A 17,402-nucleotide genomic window follows, 5' to 3' on the forward strand; every position below is an offset into this window, starting at 1 on the left:
AATTGCTACCGTCTAGAAGGACAAGGGCAGCAGGTACATGGGAACACCACCACCTGGAAGTTCACCTCCAAGCCACTCACTATCCTGACTTGGAAATATATCGCTGTTCCTTCACTGTCGCTGGGTCAAAATCCTGGAACTCCATTCCTAACAGCACTGTGGGTGTACCTACACCACATGGACTACAGCGGTTCAAGAAGGCAGCTCACAACCACCTTCCCAAGGGCAATTAGGGATGGGTAATAAATGTTGGATTCACCAGTGATGCCCAATCCCATGAATGATTTTAAAAAACAGCTGTAAGAAGCGTTTTTGAGGGAGGCAAAGAGGTTTAGGGAGGGAATCCAGAGCCTAGGGCCTAAGCAGCTGAAGGCATGACTGTCAATGGTGAAGTAATTTAAAATTGAGGTATATGTTAGAAGTCAGAATGGAAGCAGCCTAGAGATAGCGAAGGTTTGTTTGTAGAGATGGAGGAGGGTACCGAGCTAGGGCTGAGTGAGGCCATGGAGGGATTTGAAAACAAGAACAGAATCTTTAACGATGAGGCATTGCCAGGCTGGGAGCCAATATAATTCAGCAAGTAAAGTGGTGATGGATGAATGGGTGAGTTTTAGTGAGTTAGGATATGAGCAGCAGGATTTTGGAGGAGCTCAAGTATAAGTAGGATGGAGGATGGGAGGCCAGTCAGGAGAGCATTGGAACAGTTAAGTCAAGAGGTAACAAAGGCCTGGGTGATGGTTTCAGCACCAGATGAGCTGAAGCAGGAGTGTAGCAATGGGAGTAAATAATGTGCTTGGGTCTAAGAGACTTCAATACACCTTCCGAACAATCTAATTAGTTTGGACCGTCTCAATTTCAGCATTCAAAATGAGCTGATTGAGTAACGTTAACCACCTTAAAGTGATAAAAAATAATCATGTTAAACACTGACAAAGTGAAATATGACTGACATTTGGCAGATATGCATTTGGATCCAAGAATTCAGCTCGATGGACAGCACTATAGCACCATGTTAATTTCAGCTATGTGGCATCTTAGGAAGAACAGTGCAACATGATTTTGGGAGTAAAGTGACGGTGTCTCAGCATTAGTGCAGGTCATATGGGTCCAATAATTATCTGTAGAGTTGTTGTCTAACTGGTTTTAAACGGGACTGTCTGAATCTTGGGTATACAGTACTGTAACAGCTCTTAAAGTCATGAATGACATCCCATGTGACCGTGACAAAGGTAAATTTTGCCTACTTGTCCTTCTCCAACTGCCTGCAGCCTTTGGGCAGAACTTTTCTCTCGTCGGGCAAGCGTCCGTCTGACCCGAACGAGTGAAAAATAGTATGCGATAATGTTGGGCGAGTGTCCCGACATCATCACGCACTCTCATGATATTTAGCTTGGCGGGCACGAGCGAGAGGCGGCAACGTGTCTGCCGACAATTAAGAGGCCTATTAAGGCTCTTAATCAATTAAGTAAATCTGATTTTTCGCTGCCCGTCCAGCCGTTTGGTTGGCAGGCGGGCGAAAAGGCCAAGCAGCCTTTGGATTTTTTATGAAACCTCATCTACGGGCGGGATGAGGTTTTCAACAGGAATTAAAAATAAAATAAAAATGTTGAAATCTCATTTATAACATGTCCCTGCTCATGTCACATGAGGGGACATGCTTTTAACAATTTTAATCTTTATCTTTATTCATGTTTTTTAAAATCTTCAGCTCCTTGAGGTAGCTCTGAGCCTTCAGGGAGCTTTCAGTGCAGCACCCGCATGCATGTGCAAATGTCTGTGCTTTCCCTCCTCCCCACCCCACCCCCCACTCAGGCAGCGTGGAGGCTTCCAGCGTGCGATTCACGCTGGCTGGCCATTAATTGGACAACCAGCGTGAAATCGTGATTGGGGCCCGATTGCGGGCAGCGGTCGGTTTTGGGACCGCTCCCGGGCCCACTCACTGCGCCCGCCCGACGAGGTAAAATTCCTGCCCTTTGACACTGTTACAGTCACATGATGAGGGATAAAGATGATTTCCCTGTTCTACCACTCCAATTCTGACCGTAACAGGTTTCTTCCCTTCACTAATCTGTGCTTAATCATTTATGTGCTGGTTGTAAAGAAACTAGTCTGGCAGGCTTTCTTAAGGTTTAAAACAAAATGTGGTTAGTTTTTATTGGGTTAAAAACCCATCCAAGTAAAGATAGCAAAATATTTAAAAAGGTAAATCTGCGCTTCTCAAGCTTTTGTAACCCACATTCACCCACTCACAAGCATACAAAATTTACAAGTTATACTGTAGGTTGTTACTTTTTTAGCCAAATTAAAGTTCAATGCTGAAAGATAAAATAAAAACTTGAGAGTTCACTGTTTATGAGTCATTGGTTGGTCACTGTGGCTAAAGCAGAAATATTCCCAAGTTCCTGTGGATTTCAGGACTTGAGTTGAAACCCATGTAACTGCAACTGATGGAGACAATTTATTTTTAATCTGTCATCAGTCTCTTCCAGAAGTTGCTGAGTTTTACACCTGAGGTTCCTTTCAAAGGAAAATTCACTATCTCTGTGCTGGGTTTTTAAACTGTAATAGATAGGGCTTTAACTTGGGAGAGGAGACACGGGAGGTCCTTACTGCTCCATTGGCAGCTTTTCCAGATGACTCTCTGCTTTTGTCTTTAGCAGCTTGTATTAAAGAGATTTCAAAATGGTTACTTCAGTCACATGACCTCTCTCTCCCCATAATGATTTCAGAAAGGGTTTGTTTGTCTGATGTCTGAACTGACAGTTGTTTTTGTTTCATGGCCAGGGGGTGAGTAGTTTCTGAAATGTCCTGGCCATTATCCTCCTAAATGATTCATTTTCCATCTTGATGAGATTGGAAGACATATGTCAATAAAACCATTGTTCTAGCAGACGTCCGCTGGAGAGATAGTCTTATAAAAATGTAAATATAATCCAGCACATTTTTCTGTAAATCCTTTTGAAGTCATTCTTGACATCCTCAGATGTGAAATTCCAGAGAAGGATGTTTTGGCATGTCTGAATTGTATTCCACATTGGAACTTTCCAGAAACTGGCAATACCATACATCAGGTGGCTTGTGAGAGCCGTCTTTAGTCAATATCTTTTCCTGTATTTAAAAAGTCCTTCTTAAACAGTTCAGTATACATTTGGTCAGCCAGTGAAATTACAGATTAATATCCCTCATGCACATCATCATGACAACACGGTTAACCACACCATCTTCTTCCAACGTCTCTTGACTGTCATCCAACTGGGTGCAACTGTTCTCACCCGACTCTATTCTTATTTATCTATTCATAGTCAGAGAATCATTTGCAATGGCTTTTCTTCCTGCTCCCACATCATTATCTCTGGTGTCCCGCAACAATCTATTCTTGGCCTCCTCCTGTTTCTCAGCTACGTGCTGCCCTTTGGTGTCATTGTTCAAAGGCATAGCATTAATTGTCAGATGTACATTGATGACACCCAGCTCTATTTCATCGCTTGACTTCTCCACTATTGCTAAAGTATCAGACTGTTTATCTGATATCCAGTACTGGATGAACATAAATTTCTTCCAATTAAATGTTGGGAAGATTGCACCCATTGTTTTCGGTCCCGGCTCCAAACTGAGTTTGCTAGTCCTCTCCTTGAAAACATTGAGATTAAGCCAGTCTGCTTGAAATTTTGGTGTCACAATTGATATTGAAATAAGAACATAAGAAATAGGAGAAATAGAAGTATGCAATTCATCCCCTTGAGTCTTCTCTGCCATTCAGTAAGATTATGGCTGGTATGACTATGGCCTTAACTCCATTTTCCTGCCTGCGCCCCCCGCCCCATAACCCTTGCCTCCTTTGCAGATAAAAAATCTAACTCAGCCTTGATTATATATAATCACCCAGCCTCCGCTGCTCGCTGGGGAAGAGAATTCCAAAGGCTAATGACCCTCTTAGAGAAGAAATTCCTCTTTATCTCTATCTTAAATGGCAGACCCCTTATTTTTAAACTGTCCCCCCAGTTCTAGATTCCCCCACGAGAGGGAGCAATCTCTCAGCATCTACTCTGTCAAGCCCCCTCAGAATCTTATATATTCCAAAAAGATAAACTCTCATTCTTCTAAACTCCAATGAGGGTAGGCCCAACATGCTCAGCCTTTCCTCATCATTCAGAGCCCTCATCCCAGGAATCAGCCTAGTGAACCTTTTCTGAACTGCTTCCATTGCAAATATGTCCCTCCTTAAGTAAGGTAACCAAAACTGTACACAATACTCTAGATGTGGTCCCATCAATACCATGTACAGTTGTAGCAAGACGTCCCTACTTTTATACTCCATTCCCCTTGAAATGAATGCCACCATTCCATTTGCCTTCCTACCCTGTTCTAGCCTTTTAGTGATTCATATATAAGGACATCGAGATCCCTCTGTACTGCAGCATTCTGTGGTCTCCAAACATTTAAATAATATTCTGCTTTTCTATTCTTCCTGCCAAAGTGGACAACCTAACATTTTCCTGCATTATACTCCATCTGCCATTTTTTTCCCCATTCACTTAACCGATCTAAATCCTTTTGCAGGCTCTTTGTATCCTCCTCACAACTTGCTTTCTTATCTATTTTTGTATTGTCAATAAATTTGAGTACAATACCCCTTCATGCAACTCATTAATATAGATTGGAAATAACTGGGGCCACAGGACTGAGCCCTCTGGCACTGCACAAGTAAAAGTTTGCTATCCTGAAAATGACCCACTTATCTTGACTCTGTTTCCTGTTAGTCAGCCAGTCCTATATCCAAGCTAAATATCTTGGCCACAACACCATAAGCTCTTTGGATAGAGGATTGGTTAACATATAGAAAGCAGAGAGCAGGCATAAACGGGACTTTTTCAAGTTGGCAGGTAGTGGATAGTGGAGTACCACAAGGGTCAGTGCTGGGGCCTCAACTTTATACAATCCAAATTAATGATTTAGATGAAGAGACAGAGAGCAATATATCTAAGTTTGCTGATGATACAAAGCTGGGTGGAAAGGTAAGATGTGGGGAGGACACAGAGAGGCTGCAAAGACAGGTTGAGTGAGTGGGCAACAAGATGGCAGTTGGAGTATAATGTAGGAGAGTGTGAAGTTATTCACTTTGGTCGACAGAATAGAAGAGCTGAATATTTTTTAAACAGTGAGAAATTTGTTAAGTGTGGATGTTCAAATAGGCTTGGCTGTACTTGTACAAGGAATGCAAAAAGTTAACACACAGGTACAGCAAGCAATTAGGAAGGCAAATGGCATGTTGGACAATGTTCAGCACCATTCACGACTCTTCAGATACTGAAGCAGTCCATGTCCAAATGCAGCACGACCTGGACAATATTCAGGCTTGGTCTGACAAGTGGCAAGTAACATTTGTGCCACACAAATGCAAGGCAATGATGATAGTGCCATGGAACCATAGATAAGTTACAGCACAGAAAGAGGCCATTCAGCCCATCATGCCTATGCCAGCCACAAAAAAAACTATCCGCCCATTTTAATCCCTCCTTACAGCACCTGGTCAGTAGCCTTGTCGGTTGCAGCACTTCAGGTGCAGATCCAGGTGCCTTTTAAATGAGTTGAGAGTTTCTACCTCCACCACCAAACCAGGAAGCAAATTCCAAACACCCTCCATCCTCTGGGTGAAGAAGTTGTTCCTCATGTCCCCTCTAACCCTTCTACCAATCACCTTAAATTTGTGCCCCCTGGTAATTGACCTCTCCGCTAGGGGAAACAGGACACCCCTTTCTATTCTATCTAGGCCCCTTATAACCTTGAGGTGACCTCAATCAGGTCACTCCTCAGTTCAAAGAAAACAACCCTAGCCTATCCAATCTTTCCTCATAGCTGCAATTTTCAACCCCTGGCAACATTCTTGTAAATCTCCTCTGTACTCTCTCCAGGGCAATTATGTCCTCCCTGTAATTTGGTGACCAGAACTGTACGCAAAATTCCAGCTGTGGCCTAACCAGTGTTTTATACAGCTCCATCATTACATCCCTGCTTTTGTATTCAAGACCTTGTCCAATAAAGGAAAGCATTCCATATGCTTTCTTTACAACCTTATCCTCCTGTCCTGCCACCTTCAGGGACCTGTGGACATGCACTCCTAGGTCTCTCACTTCCTCTAACCCCCCCAATATCCTCTCATTTATTGTGTGTTCCCTTGCTTTGTTTGCCCTCCCCAAAATGCTTTACCTCACACTTCTCTGGATTGAATTCCATCTGTCATTTTTCTGCCTACTAAACCTAATCATTGATATCATTCTGGAGGCAACAGCTATCCCTTTCACTATCAACTACACAGACAATTTTTGTGTCACCTGCAAATTTCCCAATCATGCCACCCACATTTAAGTCCAAATCATTAATATATACAACAAATAGCAAGGATCCCATACTGAGCCCTGTGGAACGCCACTGGAAACTGCTTTCCACTCGCAAAAACATTCAATGACCTTTACCTTGTTTCCTGTTGCTGAGCCAACTTTGCATCCAATTTGTCATATTCCCCTGTATCCCATGGGCTTTTACTTTTCTGACCAGTCTGCCATGTGGGACCTTGTTAAATGCCTTACTAAAATTCATGAAGACAACATCCACTACACTACCCTCATCAATCCTCCTTGTTACTTCCTCAAAAAATTTGATTAAATTAGTAAGACACGACCTTCTCCTAACAAAGCCATGCTGTTTATCCCTGATTAATCCGTTCTTTTCCAAGTGACAATTTATCCTGTCTCTCAGAATTGATTCTAATAATTTATCCACCACTGAAGTCAGACTGACTGGCCTATAATTATTTGGCCTATCCCTCGCACCCTTTTTAAATAATGGCACAACGTTTGCAGACCTCCAATCCTCTGGTACCTCACCTGTATCTAGTGAGGATTGGAAAATGATCCTCCGAACATCTGCTATTTCTTCCCTGGCTTCCTTAAACAACCTGAGATACAATCCATCCAGCCCTGGTGACTTATCCATCTTCAAGGATTTCAGTCCCTCCAGTACATCCTCTCTCACCATGCTTATTTGTATCTAATATTTCATGCTCCTCCTCTAACTAGAATATCTGCTTCATCACTCTCCTTAGTGAAGACAGAGACAAAGTCCTCACTGAGGACCCTGCCCACATATTCAGCATCAGAGCACAAGTTACCATGTGCATCTCTGATCAGCCATTCCCTTTCCTTAGTTATCCTCTTGCTCCTAATGTGCTGGTAAAACATCTTTGGGTTTCCTTTGATTTACCTGCCAATATTTTTTCATGTCCTCTCTTTGCTTTCCTAATGACCATTTTTACTTCACCCCTGTCCTTTCTATACTCCTCTAGGCTTCCTACAATAGTAAGCTTTTTGTGATTGTCATAAGTTTTCTTTTTCTGCTTTATCTTACCTTGTATACTTCTACATAACCAGGGGGCTCTAGATTTGGCAGTACCACCCTTTTTCTTTGTGGGGACATGTATACACTATGCCTGTAGAATCTCGCTTTTGAATACCTCCCACTGGTCTGTCACTGATTTCCCTTCATGTAGCTGTAACCAGTCCACTTTCACCAGATCACCTTTCAGCTTCGTAAAATTTGTCTTTCCCCAATTTAGAACTTTTACTCCTGTTCTATCTTTATCCTTTTCCATAATTATATTAAATCTAACTGTATTATGGTCACTATCTCCAAAATGGTCACCCACTGCTACTTCATCCACTTGTCCAGCTTCATTTCCTGATACTAAATCTAGAATTGCACTGTCTCTCGTTGGGCTTTTTACGTGCTGGCTAAAAATGTTCTCTTGAATGCAGTTCAAGAATTTTGTGCCATATATGATCTTATTAAATGATGGAGCAGGCTCGAGAGGCCGAATGTCCTACTCCTGCTCCTTGTTCATTTGTTAATGTGAGGGGTGGACAGATTCTTGATAAGCAAGGGTGTGTGATAAAAACAAAAACAGAATTACCTGGAAAAACTCAGCAGGTCTGGCAGCATCGGCGGAGAAGGAAAGAGTTGACGTTTCGAGTCCTCATGACCCTTCAACAGAACTGTTCTGTTGAAGGGTCATGAGGACTCGAAACGTCAACTCTTTTCTTCTCCACCGATGCTGCCAGACCTGCTGAGTTTTTCCAGGTAATTCTGTTTTTGTTTTGGATTTCCAGCATCCGCAGTAGTTTTTTGTTTTTAAGGGTGTGTGATAGGTTATTGGGGGTAGGCAGGATGCAGATTTGAGGTTACTGTCAGCCATGATCTTATTAAATGGCAGGGAAGGCTTGAGGGTGCATGGCCCACTGCTCCATGTTTGTATGTGCCTATTACACTGTTCATATTCCAGTTGATATCAGGGTTGTTGAAGTCCCGAACTATTATTGCCCTACTGTTTTTCCACTCAGCAATTTGCCTACATAGTTGCTCTTCTATCTCCCTCTCACTATTTGGGGGTCTATAGTACACTCCTAGCTGCCCCCTTTTTATCTCTGAGCTCAACCCATATAGACTCATTTGATGATTTATTTAGTATATCATCCCTCCTCACAGCTTAATTGATTCTTTAATAAATTATGCTACACCCCAACCTTTTTAACCCCCCTCTGTATCCTGCCTGAAAACCCTATATCCAGGGACGTTGAGCTGCCACTTTTGCCCGTCTTTCTAAGCCAAGTTTCCGTTATAGCAATGATATCCTGCTGCCATGTGTCTATCTATGCTTTCAGCTCATCGGCTTTGTTTGCTATACTCCTTGCATTTAAATAAATACCTTTTAACATCACCAAATTCCTGTGCTGTAAACCTTTTAACCTTTGCTTCTTCTGTCTTTCAGTCACCCGCTAATTTTCTGTCTCCCGCTCCCTGCTCTGAATTTGTCCTATCTGAATCTGCCCTCAGGTTCCCATCCCCTGCCAATCTAGTTTAAACCCTTCCCAACAACACTTGCAAATCTCCCTGCAAGGACATTCATCCCGGTCCTCTTCAGGTGTAGACCGTCCGGCTTGTACAGATCCCACCTTCCCCAGAACCAGTCCCAATGCCCCAGAAATCTGAAGCCCTCCCTCCTGCACCTTCTCTCCAGCCACTCATTCACCTGGTGTATTCTCTTATTTCCACACTCACTAGCACATGGCCTTGGAAATAATCCGGAGATTACTACCTTTGAGGTCCTGCTTGCTAATCTCTTTCCTAACTCTCTGAACTCAGCCTGCAGGACCTCATCCCTTTTTCTATCTATATCGTTGGTACCAATGTGAACCACGACCTCTGGCTGTGCACCCTCACCCTCCAGAATGCTCTGAAGCCGCTCGGTGATATCCATGACCCTTGCACCAGGGAGGCAACGTACCTTCCTGGAATCACGTCTGTAACCATAGAAGCACCTGTCTGTTCCCTGAAATATAGAATCCCCTATCACGATTGCGCTCCTCTCTTTACTCCTCCCCTCCTGCACTACTTGAGCCACCCATGAAGCTTTAGTCATGACTCTCGCTGCTCCCTCCAGAGGAATCCACTCCCCCATTGGCACTCAGAAAGTGGGATGTCCTCAGGGGTCTGCTGCACTTCCTGCCTTGCCTTTCTTGTCTATCTGACAGCCACCCAGTCCCTCTCTGCCTGCTCTTTCTTAAGCTGCTATATGACTACCTCCTGAAATGTGTTATCCACGTATCTCTCATCCTCGCGAATGCTCCTCAGTGACACAAGCTGCTCCTCAAGTTCCATGATACGGCGCTTGAGTTTTTCCATTTGGTGGCACTTTCTGCACATGTAGTTGTCCAGGTCCTGGAGTCCCCACATAGCACAGGATGTGCACTCAATGGGTATGAGCAGCCCTGCCATGCCTCCAATTATTTATTTACTGCACCAAAATTGGAATTTAAGTAAATGCAATAAAATGTTAATTAGCTCTCATTCTGTCCTTGCGCCAGTTTTTCACAAAGTCCCAATTCTCACTAGAGCTTTTGCTCTGTCCTCGCGCCAGTTTTATTTTCAAAGCCCCGATTCTCGCTGGAACTCTCACTCTGTCCTCATGCTGGTTTATTTCAAATCCCCAACAGCAAATTCTAACTTGCTATCCATAACTGTTTTCTTTTTGCATTTACCGCTTTAAATGTGTTGCCCTTTAACGGCAGCAACCTTTTTTTATTCAGGCTGCAGTTGCTAGGGTACATTAAGCCTCCCTCTGTTTTTTCTGAGTTCTTGTTGCTGGGCAGATCTTTGAAAAGCTTCGTAGGTGTTGTATTTTCCAACAAATCTATCAATGCAGGTACATAGTGTTTTTTGTACTGACCTGGGCTCGGAACTTGGTTATGCCTGTTTTAGTTTGGGAGAAAATCTGCTCTGATTTAAAACAAGCGTTTGAAGCGATTTCCCTTTGAGTTTAGAGTGCTTATAAAAACTCAGATTTCAGCATTTCCAAAATGCTTAGAAGGGTACTCACATCCTGTGTTTCATTTCACTGGTACTGCTGTTTATTATCCTCTGGTCCTTAGGTTTTCTTTTTTTAAAAAAAAAAGCCTTTAAAACTGCAGCAATTTCTTCAGGGGTCTTGCAATGGAATTCCACTCCCTCTGGTGGATTCCTCAACTTCTAAATCTGTACTGAAGCTTCTTCAACTTATTCTTCAAGTTTTCTTCTTAGATGCTTGTCTCTCTAGTTAGACTTCAGTTGATTTTAGTTCCTCACACCTTGGGATGCTGATTTGAGGCTTCTTCACAAAGCAGGGTGCAAAGCGGAGTGGCCTTTCTGCAAATGCAGATCACAAGGTAAACTCCCAATCCTCTCAGTTCCTGTCTTCCTCAAACTTGCATTCTCTGATTTTAATTGCTCCACCATTGGCAGCCGTGCCTTCTGCTGCCTCGGCTCTAGGCTCGGGAGCTATCTCCCTAAACTCTCTCCCTCTCCTACCATCTCCAACAAGAGAGAATCTAACCATCACCCCTTGACATTCGTTGGCATTACCATCGCTGAATCCCCGACTATCAACATCCTGGGGGTTGCCATTGTCCAGAAACTGAACTGGACTAGTCATATAAATGCTGTGGCTACAAGAGCAGGTCAGAGGTTAGGAATCCTGCGGTAAGTAACTCACCACCTGACTCCCCAAAGCCTGTCCACCGTCTACAAGGCGCAAGTCAGGAATGTAATGGAATATCCCCACTTGCCTGGATCAGTACAGTTCCAACAACACTCAAGAAGCTTGACACCATCCAGGACAAAGCAGCCCGCTTGATTGGCACCCCATCCACAAACATTCACTCTCTCCACCACCAATGAACAGCTGCAGCAGTGTGTACCATCTACAAGATGCACTGCAGAAACTCACCAAGGCTCCTTAGGTAGCACCTTCCAAACCCACGGCCGTTACCATCTAGAAGAACAAGGGCAGCAGACACATGGGAACACCATCACCTGGAAGTTCCCCTCCAAGCCACTCACCATCCTGACTTTGGAAATATATTGCCGTTCCTTCACTTTCGCTGCATTGAAATCCTGGAACTCCTTCCCGAACAGCACTGTGGGTGTACCTACACCACATGGACTTCAGCGGTTCAAGAAGGTAGCTGACCACCACCTTCTCAAGGACAATTAGGGATGGGCAATAAATGCTGGCCTAGCCAGCAATGCCCACATCCCATAATTAAAAAAAAAAATTACAAGGGGATTAGAGTACAGGAATAAAGAAGTCTTGCTAGTGTTGTACAGGGTTTTGGTGAGACCACATCTGGAGTACTATGTGCAGTTTTTGGTCTCCACATTTAAGAAAGGATGATCTTGTATTGGAGGTGGTACAATGAAGTTTTACTAAATTGGTCCTGAGATGAGGGGGTTGTCCTATGATGAGAGGCTGAGCAAATTGGGTCTATTTTCTCTGGTGTTTAGAAGAATGAGGGGCGATCTCATTTGAACGTACATGATTCTGAAGGGGTTTGACAGGGTCATAGTGTCATAGAGGTTTATAGCACAGAAAAAGGCCCTTCGGCCCATCGAGTCTGTGCCAGTCAAATAAGTACCTAACTATTCTAATCCCATTTTCCAGCACTAGGCCCATAGCCTTGTGTGCCATGGCATCGCAAGTGCACACCCAAATACTTTTGAAATGTTATGAGGGTTTTTGCCTCTACCACCCTTTCAGGCAGTGAGTTCCAGATTCCCACCACCCTCTGAGTGAAAAAATTCTTCCTCACATCCCCTCTAAACCTCCTGTCCCTTACCTTAAATCTACACCCCCTGGTTATTGATCCCTCCACCAAGGGGAAAAGTTTCTTCCTGTCTACCCTATCTATGCCCCTCATACTTTTATACACCTCAATCATGCCCCCCCTCAATCTCCTCTGCTCCAAGGAAAATAACCCCAGTCTATCCAATCTCTCTTCATAACTAAAACTCTCCAGCCCAGGTAACATCCTGGTAAATCTCCTCTGCACTCTCTCTAGTGCAATCATATCCTTCCTATAATGCGGATTCCAGAACTGCACACAGTACTCTAGCTGTGGCCTAACCAGCATTTTATACAGTTCCAGCATAACCTCCCTGCTCTTATATTCTATGCCTTGGCTAATAAAGGCAAGTATCCCATATGTCTTCTTAACCATCTTATCTACCTGTCCCGCTACCTTAAGGGACCGGTGGACATGCACACCAAGGTCCCTCTGATCCTTGGTACTTCCCAGGGTCCTACCAGGGTAGGCACTGAGAGATTGTTTCCACTGGTCGGGGAATCTAAAACGCAGGGGCTCAGTCTCAGGATAAGGGGCTGATCATTTAGGACTGAGATGAGGGGAAATTAATTCACTTAAAGGGTTGTGATCCTTTGGAATTCTCTACCTCAGTGAGTTCTGGATGCTCCATCATTGAATACATTTAAAGCTGGGACAGACAGAATTTTAGTCTCTCAGGGAATCAGGGGATATGGGAAATGGGCAGAGAAGTGGAGTTGTGTTCTCTTTCTTGTACACTTATGCTTTATGTGGCACCTCATCAAATGCCTTTTGGAAATCCAAATACACTATATCTACTGGTCCCCCTTTATCCATCCTGCTTGTTACAGCTTCAAAGAGCCTTAATAAATTTATCTAATACAATTTCCCTTTTGCAGAACCATGTTGACTCTGCCTGATTGTATTATGATTTTCTAAACGTCCTGCTACTACCTCTTTAACAATAGATTCTAGCATTCTCCCAATGACAGATATTAGGCTAATTGGCCTATAGTTTCCTGCTTTCTGTCTCCCTCCTTTCTTAAACAGAGCTGTTATATTTGAGGTTTATCACTCTGCTGGGACCTATTCAGGATCTAGATAATTTTGTTACATCACAACAGCGGCATCCATTATCTCTATAGTCACTTATTTTAAGACCCTAGGGTGAAGGCCATTAGGTCCAGGGGACTTATCAACCATTAGCCCCATTAGTTTTCCTCATACATTTTCTCTAGTGATAGTGATTATTTTAAGTTCCTCCCTCCCTTTTGCTTCTTGATCTTCCACTATTCTTGGGGTGCTTTTTTGTCTTCTACTGTGAAGAAGGATACAAATGTTATGACCCCAGCTGATTATTGGACATGTCAGATCCCAGGGAGAAACCTAGCTTAATAGATCCTAACTTCTATTTTTTGTTTAGAAACTTGGGAGAGTGGTTACTGAACAGAGTCACAGGGGTCAGCTGAGGAACTTCTGGAAAAAGAATAAAACATTAATAAACAAGAAAGGAAGAACTATATTACAATAATTCTTCACCTACAACTATACTTTACAGATATATACAGATTTGTAAGGATAACACAAGTCACAAAAGCTATCTTATACTCTTGTGTTCACAGTAAGTACACAGTCCATGTAAATCAATAGGTGGCCTGTGGTCAGACACACTACACTCTGAAACCAAGTGACAGATGCCACTCCAAACAGGTGCTATGGATCCCTCCTGAATATATTTTATTAACTTATCCTCTAGGTTACCTTTGCCAATTTGATTTGTCCAACTGATGTGAAGATTAAAATCTCCCATGATTATTGCAGTACCTTTCTTGCAAGTCCCCATTATTTCTTGATGTACACTCTGTCCTATAGTGTAGCTACTGTTAGAGGGCCTATAGACTAGTCCTATAAGTGACTTATTTCCTTTGCGATTTCCTATCTCTACCCAAGCTGATTCTACATCTTGATCTTCTGAACTAAGATGATTTCTCACTATTGTACTGATCTCATCCTTTATTAACAACTCCTATTCCTTTCCTGATGTCCTTCCAAAATGTCCAATAATCAGATTCCAGTCTTGGTCACCTTGCAACCATGTCTCTATAATGGCTATCATATTGTACGCATTTATTTTTGTTTGTGCTATCAATTCATTTGTTTTGTTACAAATGCTGTGAGCATTCAGATAGAGCCTTTAATTCTGTCTTTTTACCATTTTTGTCTTTTCGCACCTTAATTGCTGGTGCACTCTTATGTTTGCATGGTCTGTCCTTTCCTGACACTCTGGTTACCATTAACTGTATCATTACCCTGTACTATTGCCTTGTCCTTTCTCTTTAACTTTCCAAATCAACCCTCATGTGACTGCCCCCCAATCCCTCTATTTAGTTTAACACCCTCTCCACAGCCGTAGTTTTCCAGTACTCTGGACCCATGTGGTTCATGTGAAGACTGTCCCAATGGTGGGGCTCCCTCTTTCCCCAGTACTGGTGCCAGTGTCCCATGAATTAAACCCATTTATCCCACACCAATCTTTGAGCCATGCATTCAACTCCCTGATCTTATTTACCCAATGCCAATTTGCTCATAATTCCAGAGATTATTACCTTTGCGGTTCTGCTTTCTAATTTAGCCCCTAGTTTCTCATATTCCCTTAGCAGAACATCTTTCTTAGTCCTACCAATGTCGTTGGTACCCACACAGACCATGACAATTGGATCCTCCCCCTTCAACTCCCGAGTTCCTCTCCAACCTTGAGATGTCCTTAACCCTGGCACCGGGTAAGCAACACACTCTTTAGGACTCACGGTCTCAGCTGCAGAGGACAGTATCTATCCCTCCTTAACTATAATGTCCCCTACCATAATTACGTTTCTTTTTATTTCCCCCATTTGATTGGCCCCTTGCACCATGGTGCTGTGGTCAGTTTGCTCATCCTCCCTACAGTCCCTGCTTTCATCTACATGAACTGAAAGAATCTCAAACCTGTCGGACAATAGCAAGGGCTGAGCCTCCTCCAGTGCTACATTCTGGATCCCCAAACCAGCCTCACTTGCAGTCACAGCCTTCAGTCCCTGACTAGGCACTGGCACTAAGTTTGAAGTACCTAGCCTAAGGGCTGTGACTGCCTTCTGAAACAGTGTCCAGGTAACTTTCCCCTCCCTAATGCATTGCAGTGTTCAAATCTCAGACTCCAGCTCATCAATTCTGAGCTGAAGTTCCTCGAACTGCAGACACTTATTGCAAATGTGGTTTCTGAGGATCACACAGATGTCCACCGGCTCCCGCCACATGCTACAGCTGCTACAAATGTGCTTCCAATCTCATATTTGCACCATTACTATGACTGCCTATTTCCACCTCCGTAACATTGCCCGACTTTGTCCCTGTCTCAGCTCATCTGCTTCTGAAACCCTCATTCCTGCCTTTGTTACACCTACACCTGACTCTTCCAATGCAGTCCTGGCTGGGCCTCCCATGTTCTTCCCTCTGTAAACTTGAGGTCATCTAAACCACTGCTGCTTAACTCGGAGCAAGTCTCATTCTGCTATTTTTGTGCTCGCTGATCTACGTTGGCTCCCAGTCAAGCAGCTTCTTAATTTTAAAATTCTCACCTTTATTTTCAAATCCTTTCTCTCCATTTCTGTAATCTCCATCAGCTACACAACCCTCCAAGACATCTGCACTCCTCTCTAGCTTCCTCCAACCCCACAACCCTCCGAGAACTTCATGTTCCCCCAATCTGGTCTCCACTTTTTTCACCTCATTATTGGCAGCAGGGCCTTCAATCTTTTAGGCCCTAAGCTTTGGAATTCCTTCCCCTTGTTTTTCAAAGAAAAGCTGTTCCTATTAGCTGATGCTATAAGGACACAGGTTTAAGGTTTTGAGCAAGGGGTAAAGGGGTGATGCGAGGAAAAACTTTTTATGCAGCAAGTGGTAACAACCTGAAACTCAATGTTCATGCAGGTGGTGGAAACGGAGACAATCAATGATTTCAAAAGGAAATTATAGGCATTTGAGGGAAATAAATTTGCAAGTTTATGGGGATAGAGCAGGTGAGTGGAAGTGACTGGAGTGCTCTGCATGGACTGAATGGGCCAAATGTCCTCTTTCTGTGCTATAATGACTCTACGCTGAGTGTAACTCAATGATGTGGAAATGGTGGTGTAGTGGTAATATCACTAGACTGGTAACCCCAAGCTCCCAGCCTAATCCTCTAGGGACATGGGTTCAAATCCCACCATGGCAGCTGGTGGGATTTAAATTTAGTTCAGCAATGGTGACCATGAAACTATGGTCAATTGTTGTAAAAACCCATGTAGTTCCCACCTGCTATCTGGCCTATATGTGACTCCAGATCCACAACTACGTGCCTGCTCTTAATTTGATCACTGAAACGGCCTAGCAAGCCACTCAGTTCAAGGGAAATCACAGATGGGCAACAAATGCTGGCCTTGCCAGTGACTCCCACAAAAAGAAAAAAAATTAAACATCATGAGTAGTGACCAAAAGCTTAGTTAAGGTGATGGAGAGCCAAAAGGATTGAGAGAGGGCTGCTGCACAGATGGTCTTGGTCTTCGTCACAAAACGTCCATGAGCTCCTCACACTTGTTGGTGGAGGTGAGAGTGGAGGCACATAAAGAAGATGTGATTTAATTTGTGCTTTTTGTACATCCAGAAATTCTGTCAGCAGAGGCAATGGATGTTGACTTTAATCAGCACATACATCTGGCTGGAGTCTATCATTTGATGCTCAAGTTCATTAATGAATGGAGAAAGAACAATCTACCTGGACCTATTTTTTCATACTGCTACTAGAAGTCTTATATTCAAGATAGCTATTAACAATGACATATATATATAGCAGCCTTAATGTAATAAAACATTAAATTTTTAAAAATGTATTTTTTTGTAAGGCACTTCCAGGAGCGTTAATTAATCCAAAATGGAAATAAAGAGAAATTTCTTTACTCAGGGAGCGGTTAGAATAGGGAAATAGGCCATTCAGCCCAACCATTCCATCCCACTCCACTCGGGCCTCCTCCCATCTTTTCTCATCTAAATCCTAACCTTTCTCTCTCAGATGCTTGTTTAGCTCCCCCTGAAATCCATAAGACAGATGTAATAGGCGGGCTACGAGACTCCTCTGGCGTCCGAAGACCAGCACGGACCCATTTTTGTTTTCCCCCGAGCTGTATATTTATTTAATTTAGC

The 17,402-nt window shown here is 43.3% G+C and overlaps 1 protein-coding gene across 1 annotated transcript in view; it reads right to left on the reverse strand.

Annotated features, from left to right (window-relative positions):
- LOC144695874 (uncharacterized) overlaps positions 1 to 17,386 on the reverse strand; it is a 41,391-nt gene extending 24,005 nt beyond the window's left edge. Inside the window, exon 1 of the mRNA XM_078566926.1 lies at positions 17,259 to 17,386. The gene's annotated coding sequence lies outside the window, so the exon portion shown is untranslated. The remainder of the gene's footprint in view (positions 1 to 17,258) is intronic.
- Between the last annotated feature and the right edge of the window lie 16 nt (positions 17,387 to 17,402).

Source organism: Cetorhinus maximus, chromosome 21, assembly GCF_964194155.1.
Source record: "Cetorhinus maximus chromosome 21, sCetMax3.hap1.1, whole genome shotgun sequence".
NCBI classification, from domain to species: domain Eukaryota; kingdom Metazoa; phylum Chordata; class Chondrichthyes; order Lamniformes; family Cetorhinidae; genus Cetorhinus; species Cetorhinus maximus.